General features: G+C 42.5%; 1 long non-coding RNA gene across 1 annotated transcript in view; it reads right to left on the reverse strand.

The window, feature by feature from the left end:
- Positions 1 to 200: 200 nt before the first annotated feature.
- LOC140704844 (uncharacterized) overlaps positions 201 to 25,524 on the reverse strand; it is a 116,856-nt gene continuing 91,532 nt past the window's right edge. The window contains exons 3-4 of the long non-coding RNA XR_012084304.2: positions 7,190 to 7,296; positions 201 to 645 (exon numbers count right to left, since the gene is read on the reverse strand). This is a non-coding gene — a long non-coding RNA (uncharacterized LOC140704844). The remainder of the gene's footprint in view (positions 646 to 7,189; positions 7,297 to 25,524) is intronic.

Consider the following 25,524-nt stretch of genomic DNA (forward strand, 5'->3'; position numbering starts at 1 on the left):
CAATAAGGCCCAGCAACTAGCAGTGGATGCCAAACATGAACCTGAGGCACAGACATCAACAAAAGACTATGTGTCTCAGAGTACAGGTGTAGTAATTGAATTTGCAGTTCCAAAAGTGAGTTTATGGAGCTTTCACATACGCAGATCACACTAAATTTTGTCTCCCAGGTTTCACATTTAAAGCAGTTTACTTTAGGAGGCACACACACACACACACACACACACACACACACACATACAGAGAGAGAGAGAGAGAGAGAGAGAGAGAGAGAGAGAGAGAGAGAGAGAGAGAGAGAGAGAGAGAGAGGCAGGCAGGCAGGCAGGCAGGCAGGCAGGCAGGCAGGCAGACAGAGAGCAAGAAAGCATCTTTCAGTTATTGCTGTTATCTGGGCGTTTCAGAGTCAGGAAGTCTTATGTATCATCTAGTGATCAGCCAGTCATACCCACCTCAGCTAAATTCATACTGGTATTCAGTAGATTCAGACAACTGATGGACATGGTGATACATTCATAACAGTCCAACACATTTACTTAACAGCTTTTGTCCACTGGCAGCTCAGGGCCTGGTGGGTGAACTTTATCCTGCTCCTGTTCAGACCTTGGGTTGTAGATGCACAGCCTCTCTATGAAGGACAGCAAGATTACCTGCAATAGGGAAGGTCTGTAGGTCAAGAACAAGCACATGATATGCATGAGGATTGCCCAAGATTCCCTGTTCTTATATGCACCGAAAGCAACCCCCCCCTCCTCACTGCAGAAAACTTTTCAGCCTTGTACCTGACTGGACATCTACATTTTACATGGGAACAGATGCACTGCTAGGTCTGTTCAATATTCGTGAAGAATCACTTCCGTGCTGAAAATTAACGATATCCCCCCACTAGAATTTTCTAGTACTTTTACCCTGTCTATAGAATTATTCCTAGAAAAGCTGCACCCTGGCAGTGGATCAATGGTGAAATTGTGCAGTGTTCTACTGGTCTGTATTTTATCAACTGTAAAAAATGTTAACAGATTATAAATGTGCATGACTTCACCATTGGTAAAAAAAATGAAATCCCCAGGCTGCTCTATTTTCCATCTGGTTCTGCTGCTACTGAGATGGAATGCAAGGACACCTCCATCTCTTTTTATTCTGATTGACATAAATAATTGTCAAATTATCTTAGTCAGGAGCCCTCCCTTCACCTATATTCTTGGCTTATATTGGTCTTGGTCATTTGGGCACCATTAGTTCAATCAATGGCATTTAGCAGTACTTGCTTGTTTACTTATTTATTTATTTCCATTGCCACCCTGCCACACACAGGGTCTTTCTAAACAAGCCCTCTGGGCAGCCGACAAATGTGTAAAAATGCATCAAGATAATTACAAATATCAGTAAAGCCTAATGATTAATTGAAGTCCACAGCTGAAGCCGAGACTGCTAAGCATGACAAGCTAGAAAAATAATAGCAGAATGTTGTAAAACAGCTATCTACCTCATTGCTAACATGTCTTTTTCAATAAAAGCAAACCAATTCGTATAATGTACATGTGGAGCTAGCCTGATTTAGGGGCAGAATTACATCAGATGGGTGGTACTGCTGAGAAGCCCCTGTACTTATCACCCCTACCCGAAATAAGTAAAAGAGAAGATGTTATATTCCCAGTTGTCCCAGTTAGTTAGTTAGTTAGTTAGTTAGTTAGTTAGTTATCCTTCAGTCTCAAAAGACTATGGTAACGTGCTCTGTATGGAGGACTTGGAACAGCGTCTAGTATGGCTGAGAAGGCCAATTCGAGAGTGACAATCCCTTCCACACTGAAGACAAATACAATCTGTCCTCTGTCCAGCTCCCTGATGTTGCTGGTTTCGGGACTGCCTCTTTGCCTCGGCCTGCTGGACAAGGGTTTCTTCAAATTGGGAGAGGCCAAGATGCACCGCCTGCCTCCAGGCTGAACGCTCATGTATCAGGGTTTCCCATCTGTTGAGGTCCATTCCTAAGGCATTCAGATCATGCTTGCAGATATCCTTGTATCGCAGCTGTGGTCTCCCTCTGGGGCGATTTCCCTGCACTAATTCTCCTTACAGGAGATCTTTTGGAATCTGACTACCAGCCATTCTCACAACATGCCCAAGCCAACGTAGACGTCGCTGTTTCAGTAATGTATATATGCTAAAAATTCTAGCTCATTCTAGGACTACTCTATTTGGAACTTTGTCCTGCCAGGTGATACCAAAAATGCATCGGAGGCAACACATATGGAAGGTGTTCAGCTTCCTCTCCTGCCGTGCACAAAAGGTCCGGGACTCACTGCAGTACAGGTGTGTGCTCAGGACACAGGCTCTGTAGACCTAGATCTTGGTATATGTCGTCAGCTTCTTATAGAGCCATACTCTCTTTGTGAGTCTAGAGAACATGGTAGCTGCTTTGCCAATGTGTTTATCCAGCTTGACATCTAGAGAGAGTATGTCAGAGATTGTTGAGCCAAGGTACACAAAGTTATGAACAACCTCCAATTCTTGTGTGGAAATAGTAATGGATGGAGGTGAGTCCATGCCCTGGCCCATGACTTCTGTTTTCTTCAGACTGATTGTTACTCCAAAGTCTTGGCAGGCCTTGCTAAAACGATTCATGAGTTGTTGGAGGTCTTCAGCAAAGTGGGCAACAATGGCTGCATCATCTGCGAAGAGGAAGTCCTGTATGCATTTCAGTTGGACTTTGGTCCTCACTATCAATCTAGAGAGATTAAAGAGCTTTCCGTCTGATCTAGTCCAGAGATAGACACCTTCTGTTGCAGTTCCAAAGGCATCCTTCAGCATGACAGCAAAAAAGATCCCGAAAAGGGTCGGTGCAAGGACACAGCCCTGTTTCACTCCACTTTGGATGTCAAAGGGATCTGATGTTGAGCCATCAAAAACTACAGTGAAGACTCTTGTAAAGGAGGAAGTGGAGGCAAAAAGCCATATAGGGCTTTAGCGACTTTGAATTACTCCTGACAACATATTGAGATAGACTATATGTGTTTCAGAATGGGCTTAATATGCTCATTTTTGCCTGCTCTCATATAAAGTTCCAACAGCTATGTATTGGTAGGAAACCGAAATTTTAGAACTGCCTTCAAAGGCAGTCTCACACAGAACGGGTTTCAGTCATCCATATTAAATATCTATCACAGTGACCTAGGGTAAACACATCCAAGTAAATATTGCCATTCACTTAACCAAAACGTTGTCCTGTAATTAATTTTCCATTCCCTAATCATTGCCAGCGGAAGAGAAGACACTTCCCTCTCCACTTAACCTATGAAATCTTTACATTTTGCAATACTGAAAAGGAATGAAACAGCTCTTGCTCACGTAAAATTCACACCCAATTCAGAGATGTTAAAACAGCAGAAATCAAATTAACAGAATGGATGTTTCCTGCCACTTTGAGCTTTTCCTATTATCATTGTCTTTTCCAGAGCATCTTGCCTTCTTATGATGTGCTCCGAATAATGTTTCAACATTTTTGCCTCCAGAGATAGTTCAGGCTTGATTTGCTCTAGTACTCACTTGTTCATCTTTCTGGTGGTCTAGGGCATCTGCAAAGCTCTCCTCCAGCACCATATTTTTTTAAAAAAATCAATTTTTTTTCTGTCAGCTTTCTTTACTGTCTAGCTTTCACACCCATACCTGTGATCGGGAATACAAGAGTGTGGGTGATGTTGGACTTGGATTCCATTGACACATCCTTACATGTGATTATCTTTTCAAATACCTTCATCGATGCCCTTCTCAGTCTTCTTCTAACGTCTTGGTTGCAGCCTCCATTCTGATAGATGAATGAACCAAGGTTAAAAAAAATCTTTTAAAAAATCAGTTCCTTCATTGTCAACATTAAAGTTATATAGTTTTTTGTACTCATAATTTTTATCTTTTTCATGTTCAACTTCAGTCTTATTTTGGCACTTTCTTATTTCACTTTCATCAGAAATCATTTCAAGTTATTGCTGCTTTCTGCTAGTAAGACAGTGTCATCTGCAAGTCTTAAATTATTAATTTTTCTTCCACCAATTTTTACTCCTTCTTCTGAATCTAGTCCGGCCATTTGTATGATATTTTCTGCATACAGATTGAATGGAAAGGGAGGTAAAATGCACCTTATCTGACACCTTTGCCTATAAAAAAAACCCATTCTGTCTCCACATTTTGTCCTAACAGTAGCTTCTTGTCCACAGTACATCGGGAAAATCAAGTGCTAAGGCATACCTGTTTCTTTCAGAACAATCCATAGCTTCTCACAATCCACACTGTCAAAGGCCTTGCTATAGTCTATAAAGCATAGATTGATCCTTTTCTGAAATCATTTGGTGCTCTTCAGTAGCCAGTGGATATTCGCAATATGATATCAAGGGTCCCTTTCTTTTCATAATCCAGCTTGAACATCAAGTATTTCTTGCTCCACATAAGGTAAAAGCCTTTGTTGCAACATCTTGAACATCAGTTCACTTGCATGGTCCTGCAGTTACTGCACTCCTTGGCCTCTCCTTTCTTGGGGGTTGGAATATATATTGAACATTTCTAGTCTGTGGGCCTTTATTTAGTTTTGCATATTTGTTGGCATATTTTTGTTAGACTTTTGTCAGATTCAATCCCCATAGCTTGAAATAGTTCTATTAATATTCTATCTATTCCAGGTTATTTATTTCTTCCCAGTGCTTTATGAACAACGGTCACTTCACTTTCTAAGACTGCCAGTTCTTCATCATAGATTTATTCTTTAAATATATCTGTCATCCTTTTATCTCTTCTGTATAGGTCTTCAGGATACTGTTTCCACTTTCTCTTTATTTTCTCCTGGTCAGATAGCGTGTTTCTCTGTTGGTCTTTCAGAATTCCTAATCTATGCTTAAATTTTCTTTGATTTCTTGGAACTTCTGGAAGAGATCTTGTTTTTCCTCTTTTGTTCTCTTCTTTTTCATCTTCTTTTTTTGCATTGGTTATTGAAATAGTTCTCTTTGTGTCTATGCAACAGTTGCTGAAAAGTTGAAATCAGAACCCACCCCTACTTCCATCAACTTTTATTTTTCCTTCTCATCTGTCCTTAACAATTTTAAATGTTTCTTCCATCATCTGTCTAGGTTCTTCTTTCCTTTTTACTGCAGGAATTGTCTTTTTGCATTCTTCCTTTATTTTATACTTCTGGTTTCCTTTATATTTCTGGTTTCAATCCATGGTTCTTCTGGTTTCAAATCAATTGTATTTAGTAATGCAAATCTGTTCTATACATTAAATCCATCAGAGATGGTGTCTGAATTATATTTTGGCACTAGGATTTTCTTCCCCTTCACGGATTGCTGCCTTGTTGTGGTGAAGTGCATGGAGTAATTCAGAGAAGCTATGGGCTATGCTGTGCAGGGACACTCAAGATGGACAGATCATAGTGGAGAGTTCTGACTAAACGTGATCCACCTGGAGCAGGAAATGGCAAGCCACTCCAGTATCTTTGCCAAGAGAACTCCATGGACAGAAACAAAAGGTTAAAAGATATGACACTGGAAGATGTGAAGGCATCCAACATGTTACTGAGGAAGAGTAGAGGACAAGTACAAGTAGCTCCAGAGCTAATGAAGTGGTTGGGTCAAAGCTGAAAGGATGTTCAGCTGCGGACACGCCTGGGAGTGAAAGGAAAGTCCAATGCTACAAAGAAAAATACTGCATAGGAACCAGGAATGTAAGATCTATGAACCTTGGTAAGCTGGATGCGGTCAAACAGGAGATGGCAAGAATTTTTTGGATCCATTTTAATCAGGTTTCAGGCCTTGGTCGCCCTGTACAATGACCTTTGCCAGGAGACAGACAGGGGGATTGTGACCCTGTTGATACTCCTGGACTTCTCAGCAGCTTTCGACACCATCGACCATGGTGTCCTTCTGGATAGGCTGGCTGGGTTGGGAGTTGGGAGCACCGCTTTATGGTGGTTCCACTCCTTCCTGGCTGACCATGTCCAGAGGATGGTGCTGGGGGACAGTTGCTCTGTCCCATGGCGTTTATGTCATGGAGTTCCTCAGGGCTCAGTGGTGTTCCCCATGTTGTTTAACATCTACATGGAACTGCTGGGAGAGGTCATCAGGAGGTTTGGGCTGAAGAGTCAGCAATATGCTGATGACACTCGGCTCTACCTCTCATTTTCCACCAATCCAGGTGAGGCGGTTTCTGTGCTGAACTCGTGTCTGGACCTGATAATGGACTGGATGAGGATTAATAAATTGAAACTCAATCCAGACAAGACAGAAGTGCTGTTAGTGGGTGCTTCACCGGACAGGCTGGAGGGCCATTTCCCTGCCCTGAATGGGATTACACTCCCCCTAAGGGACAGGGTCCCTGGAAGCCCAGGTGGACTTGGCGCCTTCCTTCAGCTGTGGAAATTATACCAGCTACGGCCCTACCTGGATGAGCGGAGTCTCATGACGGTTACACATGCACTGGTAACATCTCGTATAGATTACTGCAATGCACTCTACGTGGGGCTGCCTTTGAAGATGGTCCAGTGACTGCAACTGGTCCAGAGTTGAACTGTGTGGCTGGTGAGTGCTGGGGCCACTAGGGGACACATCAAGCCAATTCTGTTTAAGTTACATTGGCTACCAGTTGGCTACATTGGTGACATATAAGTTGCTAATTTGACTCCCTGGAAAAGACCCTAATGTTGGGAAAGTGTGAAGGCAAGAGGAGAAGTGGACGACAGAGGATGAGATGGTTGGACAGTGTCATTGAAGCTACCAACATGAATTTGACCAAACTCTGGGAGACAGTGGAAGACAGGAGGGCCTGATGTGCTCTGGTTCATGAGGTCACGAAGAGTCGGACACGACTTAATGACTAAATAACAAGAGAAGGATTTTCTTAGTGCTCTTCTTCAGCTTTATTCTAATGGCTGATATTATGAGTTCACTATTAGTACCACTATCTGCTCCTAGTCTTGTCTTGGCAGACAAGAATACAGTTTCTCCATCTCCTGCTTCCAACTACATGGTCTATTCAATTTCTGTATTGGTCATCTAGTGATCTCCATGTGTAGAGTTGTCTGTTTGGTTGCCCAAAGCACATATTTATGATATACAATTTGTTGGCTTCACAGAACTCTATAAATTATTCTTCTGCTTCATTTTTCACCCACAAATCAAATTTTCCACCAACATTTGTTTCTGTTTTCTTTCCTACCTTTGTGTTCCAGTCTCCTGTGATTATAAGTATGTCTTCCTTTGGTGAGTGATCAATTTCCTCCTGAATGCTCACATAAATGCTGTCAATTTTATCTTCTTCAGCATCTGTAGTTGGATCAGACTTTAATAATTATTATGTTGACAGGCTTCCACAACAGTTTGATTAATATTATTCAGTTAGACCTTCCATTATAGACCCAACTTGCCTCACTTCTTGAAGAAGAAGCTGAGACAGGAAGTGAGGTATGTTTGGGTAGACATTTTAGTCAGGTATTTTTTCTAGGCTGACCTTTGTTCTCCCTGACTGCATGGTCGGAGGGGGTGGGGTTTCAGCTTTAAATGAGGGTGAGCAGAATGTGAGAAAGTAAAGGCCGTAATGTAATCTTAGAAATTTAGATGCTTTAACTCTTTTGTTAGCGCTTTAGTTTTAATAAAGTTCCTTTTAAAGACAGACTTCCTTGGTCATGGAGGTTCTGTTTTTGCAGAGCTATTTTTGATTTTCTGATTCAGAAAGCCACGGTTTCATTTGCAGGAGGGGCGCGGCCGCACCCTTGAACTGCACAGCCGGCTTTGCTCTCCCGGCCCTGGAAGAGGTAAGCTACTGGGCCACATGTCTTGGATATGGGCCGGCGTGTATATAAAGAAGCGCCGGCCCATTGCTTGCCCTCTTTCGCTTTTGGCAAGGAGAAAGATGGATGGATTTTTGCCTGCTGATTTGGAGGCTTTGGAGACCGGTTTGAGGGGGGATAGCCTTGAGCTCCCTCCCTGTTCTTTATTACTTGGTTTAGTGGATGCGTGGGGGGAACTGGATAGAAGTTGAATTTGATTGGGACTGGGAGGCATTAAGGGAGCAAGGAGGGTGAGCAGGATAGCGAGTAGCCGGCGGGTTTGCCCCGCTGCGTGCTGAGAGTGATCTGCCTAGTCTCCCCTCCTCCCCACATGGTGATTCATTCTGTTTAAAAAAGGGGGGAAGAAAAAGAAATGAGGGGATCGTTTTGTCTGGGCTTCCCGTTCCTTTTGGCAGGGGGATAGGGTGGTTTAAGGCCAGGAGGAAATCAAGGCGAGGCATCCAGTCACCCCACCCGGTCTATTTTGCTTTAGGGGCGCTGAGTACTGAGATAGCAGGGGGGTTAGCGTGGGGCTAGTAGTGGCGTCATTTCTTTGCAGACGTTGGGGAGTTTCATTACTGGCTGACGTTTTTCTTAAGCCCCTCCCTGTGGTTATTGATTTCTTCCCCTCCCCCAGTGTTGTACATCTAGTGCTGCTAGTGCAGCTGATGGGGGTGTGTGGCTGTTTCAAGTGGGCACCATTTTGTTTGGCAACATGCCCGCCTTGCTTAGCCCCATCCGTCATTTTAAAACCTAAATACATTCACCAAAAAGGGGGGGAAATAAGATATCATTGTAACAGCTAATTTGTGGACATAATTGATTGGAATAAGCAAGAGGGAGTCAAATCGGGGTTCTATATTAGCGGGGGGGGATAATTTAAAAAAGCTAACAATACAATAAGGACATTCTAGGGTATAAGGGACTAGTTAAGGGCAGGAATTGGATAGTAATAATTAATATACATTCATTTGATAATAAATAAATAAATAAATAAATAAATAAATAAATAAATAAATAAATAAATAAATAAATAAATAAATTTCAATTAAATTTCATTGAGGCCAACTAAAGGCCAGACAGATTAGTGGATTTATAAATAAGATTTATAAATTTAAACTACATTAAGGTAAGGCAAAGGGGCACTCCTCTTGAGGAGGGTAGGCCCTGTGGTTGGGGTAGCTCTTAGGCTGTAGCAAGTTTGTTTGCATTCATTGGAATAAAACAGAAGGACATCTGGGATTAGGTGGTTAAAATGCCACCCAAAAAAGGAGGCGGAAACAAGAAGGGTAAAGCCCGCTGCGACGAGACAAGTTGTTCCCCAGGTGTCCCCCCTCAGTCATCTTCTGATGAAGAATCATGGGCCGTGCTGAAGGATTTGCAGGCCAAAGTGGCAAATTTGGAGGCCAAAAAGTTAGACGCGCAGGCCTCTATGGACCGCGAGGTTACCCCTCGTCGCTCTGCCAGAGACACGAAGGGACAACTTAAGGCTGAAATGAGGGCACTCACACAGGATCTAATGAGAAGTTTTAATGCCCTTGAATCTGAGCAGGGTCATGAGGTGGAAAGACTGACTGTGGACGAAGGATCAATGGCAGCAGCTAAGGGGCTAGGAGGGCGGAAACGCAGAAGGATTGAAGCAACAGATTGCCACGAAGCTGCAGAGGGAACATCATATGGGCATGAGCACTATGATAAACCCTCTACGAGTTTGCAAGGGGCCATGGAGGCTCCAGGAACATCAGGGGCTGCATATGGTGAGTATGTAGCCACACATAACACACAGGGTCATTCTGCCACTTAACCGTGGGTTGGAGGCATGCAACAGCCATATGCTTCACCCAACCCTTGTACAACACCTCCCATGACATGACCCGGTGGTTTCTGCCCCCCGATAAACCCGCAGTGGTTTGGATGGCGTATGCCTTGTACAAATCCTGCTAAAGCAGGACCAGCCAATAATGGTAAGAATGCAGCAGCTAAAGAGCACCGTTCAGTGTCTGATACGAGTTACAATACAGTTCTGATAGCAGCACTTCCTTACATGAACTATAGCACGCCATTGGGAAATCATCTGACCCCGGCAGTGAAGGAGAAGATATGGAAGAGAAAATACATTGACTTTTATGAGTGCCTTAATCGGAAGGTTGAGGTTAAGTAGATAAGGACGATGAAAAACTGAAGGAGAAATACAGGCGAAAGAGGCCCGATAGGAATTGGACTAATTAGGTCACTGGATTTACTATATATGCTGGGGTACTGGTTAAAACATAACCTTGGAGGGCATCAGCCCTATCTCAGTACTTCGATGTTATGTGTAGAGCGAGGGCAGAATTCGAAGGCCAGGCTTGGCTTAGATATGATGAAGCTTTCAGAATGAGAAGCGCAATCAGGCCGGAGTTGCATTGGGATGAACCACACCCGGGGCTTTGGTTAGAGCACATGACACCCGCTAAAACAAATCTGGGCGATAGATTTGATAGCGGGCATCTGAATGTAAAGTTTACAGGGAACACCGGTGCCCACCAGGGGGCGGGGCAGGTGGTTCAACCCTGGCTGCCTTGCTACGCATTCAATAATAGAGGTTCCTATGCAAGGTCCCTGACAGGTTTAAGATAAACCTGGAGGAATTGTTGAATACAATTTTGTACAATGAAATAAGTGTTTGTAAGAATCAGTGCTGTAGAAAGAAGTAAGGCTAGAATTTATACAGCTGAGTTAATTGTAACAGCTGAGGAAGAAATCCCAGGATTGGATAACCCTGGGATAAAGCTAGCAGACCTAGCACACACACACTGTTGTGTTATTGTTGGTGGTGTGGGTTGGTGTCGTTGTGGATTGCTGTCATTATGTTGCTGTGCTGGAGTATCCTGGAAGAAGCCATGTCTTCGTGCTGTATATCAGAAGAAGAACTCTGGCTACTGGACTGAAATATGGTATTTGACTGCTGAACTAATTTATAAGGACTTTGACTCTAATTTATGCATTGAACTATGTGGAAACTGCTGTGTATATAATATAATATATATAATATATTATATATAATAGTTGTATTATTTGTATTATTTACAGTTGTATTATTTACAGGATATATATATATATATATATATATATATATATATATATATATATATATATATATATATATATATATATATATATATATATATATATATATATATATATATATATATATATATATATATATATATATATATAATAGCTGTATTATTTGTATTATTTACAGTTGTATTATTTACAGGAGATATATATATATATATCTCCTGTAAATAATACAACTATTCTGCTATCAACACTGCTTTATTGCTTGACATCTTCATCTCTCAGGGAAGTTCTTTTGGTTAGTGCCACCTGGTGCATCCTGGTAATACTGCAACTCTGTCAGTTCCCATGTAGGTTTAGGCATGAATGTCTTACCTGTGGGGGAAAACACTAAAAAATTAACTGTTTCAGAGCTGGGGTGCAGCGGCAGAACAAGTCAAGTGGATCTAACAAGAAACCGGAAGGGGGGTGCTCCTGGAAAGGGGACCCACACCAATTAGAACTGAGATACTGGAAAAGGGTTTAGTACATTATCCAAAGAGAGAGGATGCGGAATATCTGCAACTTGGTTTCAAATACGGATTTCCGATATCAGCTTTAGGTGTTAGGAGGGCATTTATGGCAAAGAATCTTAAATCAATAAAAGACATGGAGGGTATAGTATTGGAAAAGAACAGTAAGGAGGTTAGAGAGGGTAGGGTACTGGGACTCTTCCAGGAGCCACCCATAGATAACCTAAGGGTTTCACCATTGGAGATTGTTCCTAAAAAAGCCCCTGGTGAATTTAGGCTAATACATCATTTATCGTTCCCCGAGGGGGAGTCAGTAAATGATGCTGTTCCTGGAGAACTCTGTTCAGTAAGATATACCTCATTTGATGAGGCAGTAAAAATGATTAGGTCTTGTGGAGTTGGCACTGAACTCACGAAGGCTGATGTGAAATCAGCGTTTAGGATCTTACCCATTCACCCGTCAGACTTTAATCTGATGGGTTTTCAATTTCAAGGGCAATATTATATTGATAGGGCCCTCCCCATAGGGTGCTCAATTTCGTGTTCAGCTTTTGAAAGGTTTAGTACCTTCATCGAATGGTTGATTCGCCAGATAGTGGGCTGTAATTCTACAGCACACTATTTGGATGATTTTCTCTTCTGTGGAAAAGCAAATTCTGGAAGGTGCCAAATGATTTTGGATAAATTTCGAGAACTGGCTATGGAATTGGGGTTACCATTAGCTGAGGAAAAAACAGAGGGGCCAGCAATGACCCTTACTTTCCTGGGGATTGAATTAGACACACTACACCAGATTTCAAGGCTGCCACAGGACAAATTGGTAAACATTAGGAACATTGCACACAATTTAAGGGGAAAGAAGAAGGTGACACTGAAGGAGTTGCAGGAAGTAGTGGGGCATTTGAATTTTGCATGTAAAGTAGTAGCTCCAGGGAGAGCCTTCTTAAGGCGACTTTGCAGCACCATGTCAGGGTTAAGGAGACCAATGCACAAGACTAGAGTCACAAGGGGTATGCTCGAAGACCTTATAGTTTGGGAGCAGTTTCTAGATCAATTTAATGGGGTTTCATTTTGGAGATCTAAAATCAGTTTAAAGGCAGATGTCCAGGTAAGTTCGGATGCAGCTGGTGCACAGGGGTTCGGAATTTATTTCCGTGGTAGGTGGTGTGCAGGGACCTGCCCCAAGGAATGGCATCAGGAGGGTAGAACGAGAGACTTAACATTTTTAGAATTTTCCCCAGTAGTGGGAACCCTGTGGATCTGGGCAAAGGAGTGGGCTAATACGGTAGTCCGCTTTTGGTGTGACAATCAAGCAGTGGTATATATCATCAACAACTTGACATCACATTCAGAAAGGCTTATGGAATTGGTTAGGGCGTTCACCTTGTGGGCACTGCAATTTAATATTATGGCGCACGCCCGTCATGTTCCAGGTATCAATAGCTGATGCTCTTTCCCTCCAACAGATCCAGCGTTTCAGAGAGCTGGCACCGGAGACCAGGGATCTGCCAGAAGTTCTTCCAGCAGAGGTCTGGCAGATTGGCGTGAGGAAGCGTCGAGAGCAATAGGTTTGGCATTGGCCCCGAGAACACGAAAGAATTATATAGCTGCAGGTACCAAGTTCTCGGAATTTAGGAAGGCAATACAACTGGAGCAAACATGGCCTGCTCCTGTAGAACATATCCAGCAATTTATAGTGGCCTTGCATAGGAAGGGTTTGGCGTCAGGCACCATACAGGGTAAACTGGCGGCCGTAGCCTTTTATGCTAAAGTGAATGGGTTTAGGGATTTTTTGGGTGATTTCCGAATTAGGAAGATGTTAGAAGGATGGTCCCGGGAAAGAGGAAGAATACAGGATGATAGGACACCCATATCTCCGGTTCTCCTTGAACATTTATGTGAACAATAGGGATCTCTATGTAGAGATCGTTATGAGGAGACACTGTTCCATGCAACAGCTTTAGTAGCCTTTTTGGGGGCTATGCATATTAGTGAGCTGGTAGCCTTAGGTAAGGCGGACCTTTCCCGGAAGGCTTTACAGCTAGGGGATGTGGCAGTCCAGAAGGGGCAGGTTAGAATTGAGGTCAGGAGGTCTAAAACAGACCAACAAGGAAAAGGTAGGCAATTAATACTGGGGCAGTGAAGCATAAAAAACATATGTCCAGTGAAGGCAGTACAGGAATTCATTGAAATCAGGGGAACAAAAAGCGGGTATTTCTTTCAGCATGTAGATGGGTCATCTCTCACAAAATATCAATTTTGGAAGCTTACTGACACGGCACTGGAAAAAATAGGGGTTAAAAATACGAGATTTGGAACGCATTCCTTCAGGATAGGGGTTGCCTCAACAGCTGCAGCCATGGGTTACAACACAAAGCAAATTAAACAGCTGGGGCGTTGGTCATCCAACTGTTACCATAAATACATCAGACCGCTACCTAACATATAGGCAGGGGCTGTTTCTGTCGTTTCAGGTGGCGAGATGCTGGAGGTCCGAAGGCACATCATGATCATTGGCCATAGTTATGTATGTCTATTGGGCGGCACGTTATGCTGCATCTTCCCTGTGGGGGAATGATTTGGGGCTTGGTGCCCATGCATTCATTTCTTGGAAGGGCATGTGTGGCATGCAATGGTTACAATTTGGAAAAATGACCTCCTTTGGACATATGCCTCCGGACATCTTGGTGGTTCACTTGGGTGGCAACGATTTGCCCAGAGTGCCGGGAAAGGCACTGATATTGGATATAGTGAGAGACCTAAAGAGGTTGCATGCAAAATATCCCCCCATGCAAATCGTTTGGTCAACTATTATACCGCGTTTAATTTGGCGTGGAGCTCAGAGCTTGGACAATGTTAACAAGGCCTGCCGTTGGGTCAATAGGGAGGTATGTAGAGGTGTCAGCAGAGGCGGCCTCAGATCTGTGATTAACCATCACAGGATCCAACTTTCCAATTGGAATATTTTCAAGGAGATGGAGTACATCTGTCCGATGCAGGTTTGGACATTTTCCTGGATGATATAAGAGGGGCCTGCTGGTTGAGCTTGGTCTGCTTGGTGGGAACATGGGACATAGCCAATGCTAGTCCTCATGCTTTGGCGGGTAGTGAGGGAATAACTGGTTGTCTCAGTGTGTCCCTTTGATAATTATGATAAAGCCAACAGCGCATTGGACCTTCCGGATCTGCGGATCGTGCGATTACAGGGCCGGAGGCGGCAGATGCGCTGGGCCACTTTCGGACCAACAGTCATCAAATACAGATGGCTCGAGGTCTGGGGAGTTTAATTGAAGCCTGATGGGTTTCTCTGGTTGTCAAGACAGCTGGAACCTGGGGCCTGGGACTCACCCATTGACTGATAAGGATTTATTGGATGCTATGCAGTTACTTCCCTGCACTACCGCAGGCCCCCTCAATTTTGGAATTGGTTGATTGGTTTAATCTGAATTGGTTTAATAAAGTGTGGCCCGTATTTAAATCCAAAAGTTGTTGTCTTGCGCCTTCATTTTGGGACCTGGGGGAGCAAGTTGCTTCAGCCAACATTAACAGCATAAAAGTCTCTACACAAAAGGTGCAGAGGACACCCAGAAAAGGGGATGACTGGTTACCAGGGTTTTTAGAGGAATGTGAGATTTTGTGCTGGGACAGAGGTGTTGCTTGATTATCTTTCTCTCTAGCTTTAAGGTGGCCCAGATCCCAGCCAAGAATGTCATGACAGTCTAGTCTCCTGACTGCATTGCTCTAGCCTTCTCTGACACACATAAACCTTCTCACCACATTAAGTACTGCATACAAGAAGGGAATCTTTCAAAATCCAGCTAAGCAATTGAAACAATTGCTATGATGAATGTGTGTGCTAAGCCTCAGAGATGAGGCTATATTAAGATTATTCTGATCATTATTGTCTTTTGATATTTGCAAAATTTGTTAAAGAAGATGAGAACAACTTAACACTAACAGCTCAAGAATTCAGAAATAAAACCAAATTCAAAATCAATTGAATTCCTAAAAAAAAAGAAAAGAAAGAAAACCCTCTGGTTTATGAACGTGGGATACTGTGCACAAAGGACTGCGACTTTGTAGGTAACACTCCTGAGGCTTTCAAGTTTGACTGGTAGTGAGTAAAAGAGGGTATCCTGTAGACCATTTTGACTGCTGCTATTGGTGTCATCAATTTACTATGTATGCCAAAATATTTTGAAAGGCTTTTTAAAGAACCATAGAATCCCTTTCCCAGCACCAAAAGAGATATTCCTGCTTGGCTAGGAAGGAGTTAAAAAATTATTCTCCTGAGAACCAGCTAATTAGGTCCAGAATGAAGGGTCAAAGGTTCAAACTTCCATTTTGAAGACTTGTGCCAGGAGCCTGGTCTCAGAAATCCTGAGAGAATGTTTACTGAAAGCACTCAGGTCCAGAACAAACACTATTGTTCTGTGCTTTTGTAATGCAGAAATACTTTGACTATGCCTTTCAATATTGTATTTTAAATCCCTGGAAATACATGGCAAAATGTCTCCCTTTCTGGAGGACTGTCACTCCATTACTTTATTTAAAGCAAGCTTGTTTTTTGTTTTTTACTCTTCAAAGAAAACCTGTCTTTTGACTTTTTCTGTGACCTTTCATTGCCCTCCAAACATTTCTGTTCCCACCCTGTGTAGCTGCAAAAAAGTACCAACTATGGAATGCTTTCATTGGTAAACCTGTTCCATGCATATTTATGGCAAAGTGATTGTTTTCCCCTTTTGAAATACCTTTTTTTGTGGATCAGTATTTCCGCCTCTGCAACCTAGATACTTTCTAAAAAAAAATTAAAAGTGAATGGGGACAAACATTCCCTTTCAAGATAAGTAAGATTGGTCTTTTCTATTTGTATGAGCTATTCAATTCTGGGGACATATAGGGTTACTTGTTTGTGCATGGGGCAAAAATAAAACTGTTTTACTTCATTTTAAAAAAGAGGTTACCTACCTGTAACTCTGGTTCTTTGAGTAGTTCTCTGTGAATTCACACTAATGGGTTAATCTGCAGCTGAGCAGAGCAGTCTTCGGTAACTTCCACAGCTTTAAGCACTTAGTGCTGGGACCTCCCCTACACCTAGCTATATAACTCCGCCTCCGGCCCAGTGCTTCAGTTCTTAAAGAACTGACTGCCGCTGCCCAATATGCATGGCACACATGACGAACAGCGGGGAGGAGGGTGGGACGTGTGAATTCACAGAGGACTACTTGAACCAGAGTTACAGGTAGGTAACCTCTTTTCTCCTTCGTGTCCTCTGTGAATACACACTAATGGGTGACTAGCAAGCTGACTAACCCGGAGGAGGGTCATCATGAAAGTGCAGAAGCCAGGACAGCTTGCCCTACTGCAGCCTGAACCTTAAGCTGGGCAACGGAGCGCTCCTCATGGCACAGGTTGTACCACAACATGGATGTTGGGCCCAGTCCCCTTCGATCGGAAGTTGATTGTATCTGATGTCCGGCCGGATCACCCTCCTCCAATGACCTTGCTCTCTTGGGAAAACTACTACTGTCCATTCCTGGGTTTCAGTAATTGTCACCTTTTTCTCCTTAGAATCAGGATCGGGTAATAGTCCTCCCACCTTCATGTTGGGGAAATCCTCCAACAAATCCTGGGCTTTTTTATATTCAGTCCTCCCTCCTTTTCTCATTTCTTCCCACAGCACTCTCCACTGTCTCACGCCTTCCTCCTCCCTTTTATCTTCCTCCCACCCGGGTAAGGTTAACTCCTCCCCTTCTTTTCCCTTTCCTTCTTCCACCAAACAAACTTCCACCTTTACCTCTTTCTCTCTTTTTTCTTTTATAATCAGCCCCTCTGTTTCTCTGCTTATTCCCTCTCTTAATGATTCTCTAATTTTGGTAGACGCCCACTCTCAGCACTTCCCTTCTGACCTATTTTTCATTCACAATAAGATTTCCTGCATTCATTCAGATGAATTTATGCCCAGGAATCTCTGCTATGGTTAACAGCTTAACAATCCCATTCTATACTGATCTACTTAAGAGTCCTGTTGAGTTCAGTGGGACAGAACTTCTGGATCAAGAGTGCATAGAACTGCAGCCGGATACTAACAACTGTTGGCTTTCATAGAACAAGTTTGTATCAGTAAGTGGAACCAAACCTTCAGAAAACATTGTCACCCATAAATTTTCACGGGGAAAAGCAAAGACTTGGCTGAACAGCCCAGCAATATTTCAGCAAGACCATATTTTATGAACAGAGCTGGTCACAAATGGCCAACCGTTTTTTAAATTTTATGGCACATTCTGCCCTGTTCAAAGTTTTAAGGCATCAGTTCTTTTTGCTTCTGCATTTATTTATTGGCAGTAGTGTCACTTTTACCTGTACCCGAGGGCTCTGAGCAGGTTACAGCAGTTCAGAGCAAAATAAAACTACATAACCTTTTTTTTTTTTTTTAAATGTTCCATCCCCTTAAAACTATCTGATGCCTGTATAAACTTGGCTGCTGACTGCATTGAGGGCTCATGTGTCCCCTCCTCGAGCATGTCTAAGTCCTGAGAATCCATCCACATTCAATTTTTTAAATTTAAAATATTTAAGTGTGGAGCTCAAAAAGTCCTCTTGTGCCCTCTAGGGGGCACTGAGGACAATTTTGCCATATTTTGAGAGACCCCTGACACCCCAAATTAAAACATTTTATTTTATCTTACTGTACCACTAAAGGCACAGGGGAACTTTTTCAGTTAAAAGGATTTTTTTTAAAAAAACAACCACTTTTTTGTTTGGAGGTCACCTGAGCAGGTGTGGCATTCCAGAGTACACAGAGGGATGTATGACATCTCTAGATCTCTGGTGATTGTCTACCCCTACTCAGGAGAAAAGGAATTTTACAACAGCCTCTGGAATCTCTCTTTGTGTTCCCTTCATTCTTCTCACACATTGGATTATTCTACTGACAGTTCATTGTCCCTCAAATCATTAGCAATTTAATGCTTTCAGGAATGTTTAGTTTAATTATTTGAGGCAGTGATTGCTCCAGCGCTGGAGGCATTCAAGAGAAAATTGGACAACCATCTGTCAGATCTGCTTTGATTTGGATCCCTGCACTGACCAGTGTGTTGGACTAGATTGCCTTATAGGTCCCTTCTAACTCTATTCTATGATACTATGATTCTAACCTTACACATTTTTATTTAGAAGCACCAGAGCAATCCTAAACCAGATGAAGTATTATCTAGCAGTCAACATTCTGCGTCCAAAGCCTTGCCAGATCATTGTGATTCAGGGAGGATATATGTGGGCATGCAGATGGCATTGAAGTTAATGGGTAGAAAAAATCTGGATGAAATAGTTTATAGGAACAATACAGGATTGTGTTAAGGCAACAAGGGCAAGTGCAAAGCTACTGTCACCCTGAGAGTATAGAGCCCTAGTTTAGGTTCCCTCTGCTGGCAGGACTAATACCAGTGATGTTCATAAGCATAGTAAACCTTCTTGACTTGAGTGAGTGTGTTGCCCTACTAGTGAAACTAGTCTTCACCATTGAGGGGCACTTCAGCCCCTCCTAAAATTGCCTTCAATTGTTTTCTAGCAGGGGTTCAGGATGGCTCTGTCAATAAATTTGAAGGGATTTAGTCCCAAATAAGCATAGCAGTAGAATGATTGAAGCTCAATCCTTTTTGACACTAAGGCCCAATGGCAGAGAAAGACACACACACACACACATACATGAAGAAAGAGAGAGAGAGAGAGAGAGAGAGAGAGAGAGCTTGTGAAGAGGAAGAGACAGAGATAGAGAAGGGACATTTTGAGGAGAACTGACAGAGAGAGAGTTTTGCTCTCCTCCAATTAACCTTCAATAGGTTCTTCCCAACCCACTAAGTGCCAGTGACTCCAACTACATGCAGCTACCTCTGAGACCTGGCCTGCAGGGATGTTGGTAAGTCTTGGGACCCAAGTCTCAAGTTCAAGTCAGAAGGTTTTGTACCAAGTCCTACATCCAAATTGCGAGTCGCTTGCCCCTCTCCCTAAGCTTGAGACTCAGGACTTGGCACCAAAGACCAGGGCCTGCTGCCACTGCCTCCCCTAACACATGTGCTTACCAGCTGATAGACCAACACAGGCAGGGCCTCTGAAGGAAGAAGGCAGAGAGCCTTTCATAGTGACACTGTAGCCTACTGTACTCTGAAGACAGGCCCTCCAACCTGCCTCTTCCTGTAAGTCACCGTGGAAATACACTATGGCAGGCTAGAGTGTCACCACGAAAGGCCCTAGTCTGCTGCATTTGAAGATGATGGCTATTGCAGTCAGTAGGTGGGCCATGGGGACTTGACAATTCGACTCGGACAAATGGATCTAACTTGCAGGTCACCCCAGAAGTTGAGTCCAAGTCAAGTCACAGGAGTGACTTAAGTTTGACTCAACAGCAAGTTGTGAGTCCCCATTCCTGCTGGCCTGTGTGATCAGAGACAACAGTTAAAAAAGAACTTCTGCACTGTCTACTTTTCAGACTCTATTCCCCCATGCTATTGTTAGAGACTTGTGCTAGAGTTTTTATACATTTCTTCCTTCTCAGACCCCCATTTTTTTAAAAAAACTTATTTCTCATTTTAAAGTATATTTTAATATTTTTACTTCTTTTTTAAAAATATGATGTTGAGGAAGCACTGTTAGATAAATGTGGTATCCCCGAGGGCCCTAATAATAATTATGTCATGAAGTCAATCCTCATTTATGGCAACCCTTTTCAGTATTTTTTAGGCAGAGAGTACTCAGGTGTGGTATACCATCCCTTTTCTGGGATCATCCTGGGACTGTGAAGCTTGCCCAAGGCCACACAGGCTAATTTTACTCAAAGGAGGCACAGTGGGGAATCAAACTCTCAACCTCTGTCTCTTAACTCACTGAGCTATCCAGCCAGCCCTCAGGGCTCTACTTACCCATACTGTATATTATTCAATATCTACATTAAATTTCTGGGATAAGTCATTCAACATTTTGGAACGAGGTGCTACATCTAGTTCTACTTCTTGTCACAGAGCACTGAGGACGCAGACCCTTGAATGGTGCCTGAGCTCAATCATGGGCTGGGTGAAGGCAAAACAAGCTAACATTAAATCCTGATTAGCTAGAGGTGTTGTTGGGCACCAGAAAAGTGAGATTGGTGTGTTGCTATCTATCCTGTGATTCTTCCATCTGCTGGGCCATTGCTCCAAACTGTCCCCCAAAAGTACAAGTCCTTCAGCTTGACCAGAAAGGACCAGCTAAGAGATGGATTGAGGTCAGACTGGATAGCATTTTCCCATGTATAATATGATTGCCAGGGGAAAGATCACACCATACCACTCCACAAGTCGTCCAGATTGTGATCCATTTCCTTATGTTAGGTAAAGGTAAAGGTTCCCCTTGACATTTTTAGTCCAGTTGTGTCCGAATCTAGGGGGCGGTGCTCATCCTGTTTTTCAAGCCGTAGAGCCAGCGTTTGTCCGAAGACAGTTTCTGTTATCATGTGGCTAGCATTATCTCACCCTAAATCAAAGATGTAACTAATGATGGTTTTTGTAGAACAGGATTGTCATGGTCAGTAGAAAAAGATATTTACAGAATAGTAGCCATGTATGGATGTTCAACAAATTTATTTGTTTGTTTATAATACTTATATGCTACCTTTGTCTCAAAGGGACCCAAGACAGCTCACAACAATTAAAATTATATAGTGTTCACAGATTTAAAACACCATTTTAAAAAACTACTGTATTTTTCCACGTATAAGATGCTACTTTTTCCTAAAATCGTTAGACTAAAAATTGAGGGTTATCTTATACACGGAAGTAAGCTGAGGAGAGAACAAAACAGCCCATGCCTTGCCTCTGCAAACAGGCTTCCTTCACTCACAAGGCTTAGCTGCCTCCAATCAGGAGGCTTAGCCACCTACAGTCAGGAGACTTAGCTTCCTCCAGTCATGAGCCTTATGTAACTGACATCAGCTGATGCGGAACAAGCCAATTGCATCAGTGCTCAGATGCAACAGGGACTCCTAATGTCCGAGCGTTCTGAGCCCAGAGGCTGAATAAAGTTAAAGTGTGGTGCATAATATGACAGTACTGGTATGTAAACGTTACCTAGTTACTTAATAAAAATGTGTTCTGTTATATGTTTAAAATATAGATTTCATAATTTTGGGTTAGAAAAGTGGGAGCATCTTATACATGGGGGCGTCTTATACACAGAAAAATACAGTACATTAAAATGATTAGACATTAATCAATATTAAAACCAAGATTAATAACAAAATGCAACACATTTTAAAAAACAGTTTGAAAAACCTCTTAATTTAATAAACCTGGGGTGGTGCATTCCAAAGCCTGAGAAAAACCACGAAGCAGGCTGTGTGGGAGATCATGTGAACTAAGAGTGGGGTCATGCCCCGCTGCCTTACTCTGATGGCATGTGCATTTCTGTGGCCTCTCCCACTAGCTTGGCTATGGATGTAGGACACAGATGTCTGCAGAGAAGAGCCCCTTGAATGTAGAGCTGTATAAATGAGGCATCTCCGCAACCCTTGACTTATAGATCTATTTGATCTGGCCCAGTTGAACAAAAGCTCTATTCCTTTTCCTTTCAGACCTCTAAGTGTGAATTAAAATGGAAATTTTCAATAGCTAAAAAATGTTATAATCATTTCCTGGTTCTGGCCAAGTTCAAGAACCAGAGTTATCAGAATACCAATGGAGAGATGCTATATTTGCTGGTGTCACCAGCTGGGACCTTAAATAGAATGCCAGAAATCCCATGAAAGAACATATTCTCATTAGATTCCTAGCCAAGTTTTACAGATGCTTTAATACTGCATGAGGAATTGGAGTGACAACATTTTTACTAACAATATTCGAAGCTCTGTATAAAACCATGTACGCAATCCTTGAATTATGTTAAAGACCAATAGCAATGGGTATGGGTTTGTGATGAATGTATCTGAGACTACCTTTGTCCATAGTGGGTATCTTTGAAAGTTACTTCTAGGTGGTGGGAAGGAGACCTGATAAACATTATGTATATTGTTTGTAAAGACTGGTTGGAAATTCATGGGTCCATATCCAATTTAATGTGCCCTGGGGCCAACAACAACAACAACAAAAAAGGAACGCACTCTGCCCTGAAATCCGTATATTGCTTACAAGCTGTAATTTGGAGGGAGAAAAGGGACACAGAACCCAGGGCAAAATACTCACAACAAATATGTGTAAAGGTAAAGGTAAAGGTAAAGGTTCCCCTTGACAATTTTTGTCCAGTCGTGTTCGACTGTAAGGGGCGGTGCTCATCCCCGTTTCCAAGCCATAGAGCCAGCGTTTGTCCGAAGACAATTTTCCGTGGTCACATGGCCAGTGCGACTTAGACACGGAACGCTGTTACCTTCCCACCAAGGTGGTCCCTATTAATCTACTTGCATTTGCATGCTTTCGAACCGCTAGGTTGGCGGGATCTGGGACAAGCGACAGACGCTCACTCTGTCGCGTGGATTCGATCTTACAAGTGCTTGGTCTTCTGACCCTGCAGCACAGGCTTCTGTGAAGCCTGTGAACTGAAACATATAAGCCTGCAGCGCCACCACGTCCCTTACAAATATGTGTACAATCAAATAATGCATACCAAATTCCTTCCTCACATCTGGATCATATTGTTCCAAATGAAATGCCACACAATAAGAGTCTAAGCCCCCTTTCTTAGAGTCCCTACAGTTTATACTACACCACATGTTTTTAGTTGATAAAACCTATCAATATTTCATGGCAATGGGAGAGTAAGAAGTCAAGATGTCCACAAGCATGCTTTGAAAAGATAAACTTGTGTAAAATTGACATTTTAGTCATCAATATTTGGCAACACCAGGTTAGACATCGCTTTTTTCAAATTACTACTTGTGGTTTCTGTGACTAATTAGAGGTTTGAGATTTAGGAAAACCACCTTACTCAGACAACTAAGTAATGAATCCTTGAAATATTTTAATGATACTGGTAGGCTAGTTTTAAAGAAAGAAACTGTGCAAGGTCAGGTGACATGTTCTGTTCAGGAAGTTTGGATTCTGAAATACTAATCAGGAGACCTGACCTGAAGCTTTGCCAAACATACAGCATGGAGGATATCTAATTCGAGATCCAAGGCCGTTATTGCGATGTTGTTACTCATACTGCATCTCCTAAAACTTGTAAAATGAAGTCTAGTTGGTCTCAGAAAACTTCTGATAGATTTCATTCATATGATATCATCCATACATTTGAAAACCGGAAGCAGCTAAAAGGCATAGAACTGAAACATATAAGCACAATTTACTTAATGGGAGAGGTGCCGGAAATGCATAGATTAGAAAATATATATATAAACAAATCTACACTGTATGGAAATTGTATTTCAAAATGAATATAGATTTCCTTGTGGGAAGAAACAGAAGACTCGCAACAAAGAAAGGGACAAGAATTCATATGGGAACTCAAGAAACAGTGAAATTGAGACATAAGAGCTTTTCATCATCCCTAGCCGATATTCATAACTCAGGTTTGCAAAATGTTTCCAAGTTATTCCTCGTGAATTTCAACTCTATTTGGGGGGGGGGGCAGACAACACACAGTCCTTACTGATTTTTTTGTTCTCCCTACGTGCTGTATCTGCATCAAATCCATACACACCCCGGGGGGGGCCCTACTATTTTTGTTCTGCGTTTCATTGCACGTTGCTACCTGCATTCCATGGAGTGTGCACTCCTAAATTGATTTGTTTTCTAAACATCTGGCATGTGGGTCCATGTCTTCCAACAGCTGCCGCCTGTCTTCTTTAAAAAAAGATTTTTTTTTCCAAAGTGGAATGTTGGTGCATCGGTGTGCTTCTGTCAAATAAGGCTTGGTGTACCTGAGGATTGTAAAGTGGAAAGGAGAAGGGGGCTGATGGGGGAAGCTGAAGGAGGAAGTTGAAGGCTATCTGAGAAGTAGAGGGGACAGGTATGATAGTAGGACATTCCTACAGGAATGGCCAAGTCCTCCAGGAATGGCCAAAAGAAAGCATGTGGAGCATTAGTCCCCCTACTGTAGTGGTTCCCAATTTTTTTTCCACTTGTGGCTCCCCTGAGCAGAGGAAGAAGTAGAGCAGAGGAATTAGCAAGGGGTGTGGGGCAGAACAGGAAGCAAAGAAGCAGGAAGGAGCCAGAGTTGGAGCCGGAAGAACAGCAGCAGCAACAGTGCTGCTGGCTCAGCAAAAACAAACAAATAAAAGCTTCAGTGTTGCTTCTGGTTGGTTTGGAGGCACCCCAGGGAGCCACTGGGTGCTACAAGGGGCCAGCAAGGGTGTTTTCCTGACATAGCAATGTACCTAACCAACTTTTTTTTAAAAAGGGGGGGGTAAGGGGGCAGGAAAAAAGCAAAAAAGAAAAGAAAGAAAGAGAGAGAGAGAGAGAGAGGAAATGGATATGCCATCTACAATCCTTGAGCGTAGTAGACGAATGTCCTGCAACTAATTTATCCTTAAAAAGGCAAGATGGTTAAAAAGGCATGAATCACCATCACAGGATATATGCCATGTGATGACAACTCGCAACTACATAGGAAGCAGAAGACGCAAGAAAGAAGGAGGGCATTTCTCTAGTCTGACTGCAGCCTCACTCTGCATATTGGATTTCGTTTTCACCTAGCATTCGCAACTTTTGGGCTCAAATAGAAAAAAATAAGAGAAGATTAGCCCTATTCTTCTTTCCCCTTCCCTACTTTTCTCTTGGTTTTGAAGAATACGAGGTCAAACTATGATCCTGGATCCTGTTTACTTATTGCCAAACAAGTTCCACTTTTCCACAGGAAAAGAAGGGATGGAAATTCTTGCAGGAGAATAGCACCTGGAAAATTACATTCAATATCTTTGTATTCTCTGCCAGAGGACTACAATATATTTAGCCCCTGCAGTGAAATGATCAGATAAAGTGCTTTCCTTATCCTGTTACTCTGCTAGGAACAGGTATGGAAAAAAATGTGAATGTAGATAACAATGTTCTTATTTTGAAAAGACCAAGGAGGTAATTCATTGAGTCTGCATAAAGAAAGCCACCACGTCAAAATATACAGTGTCTCGTAAAGGTATACTGTGAAACAGATATTCTTACTCTTTCAGCTGTAGGATCTGGAATGCTCAG

This window comes from Pogona vitticeps, chromosome 2, assembly GCF_051106095.1.
Source record: "Pogona vitticeps strain Pit_001003342236 chromosome 2, PviZW2.1, whole genome shotgun sequence".
NCBI classification, from domain to species: Eukaryota; Metazoa; Chordata; class Lepidosauria; order Squamata; family Agamidae; genus Pogona; species Pogona vitticeps.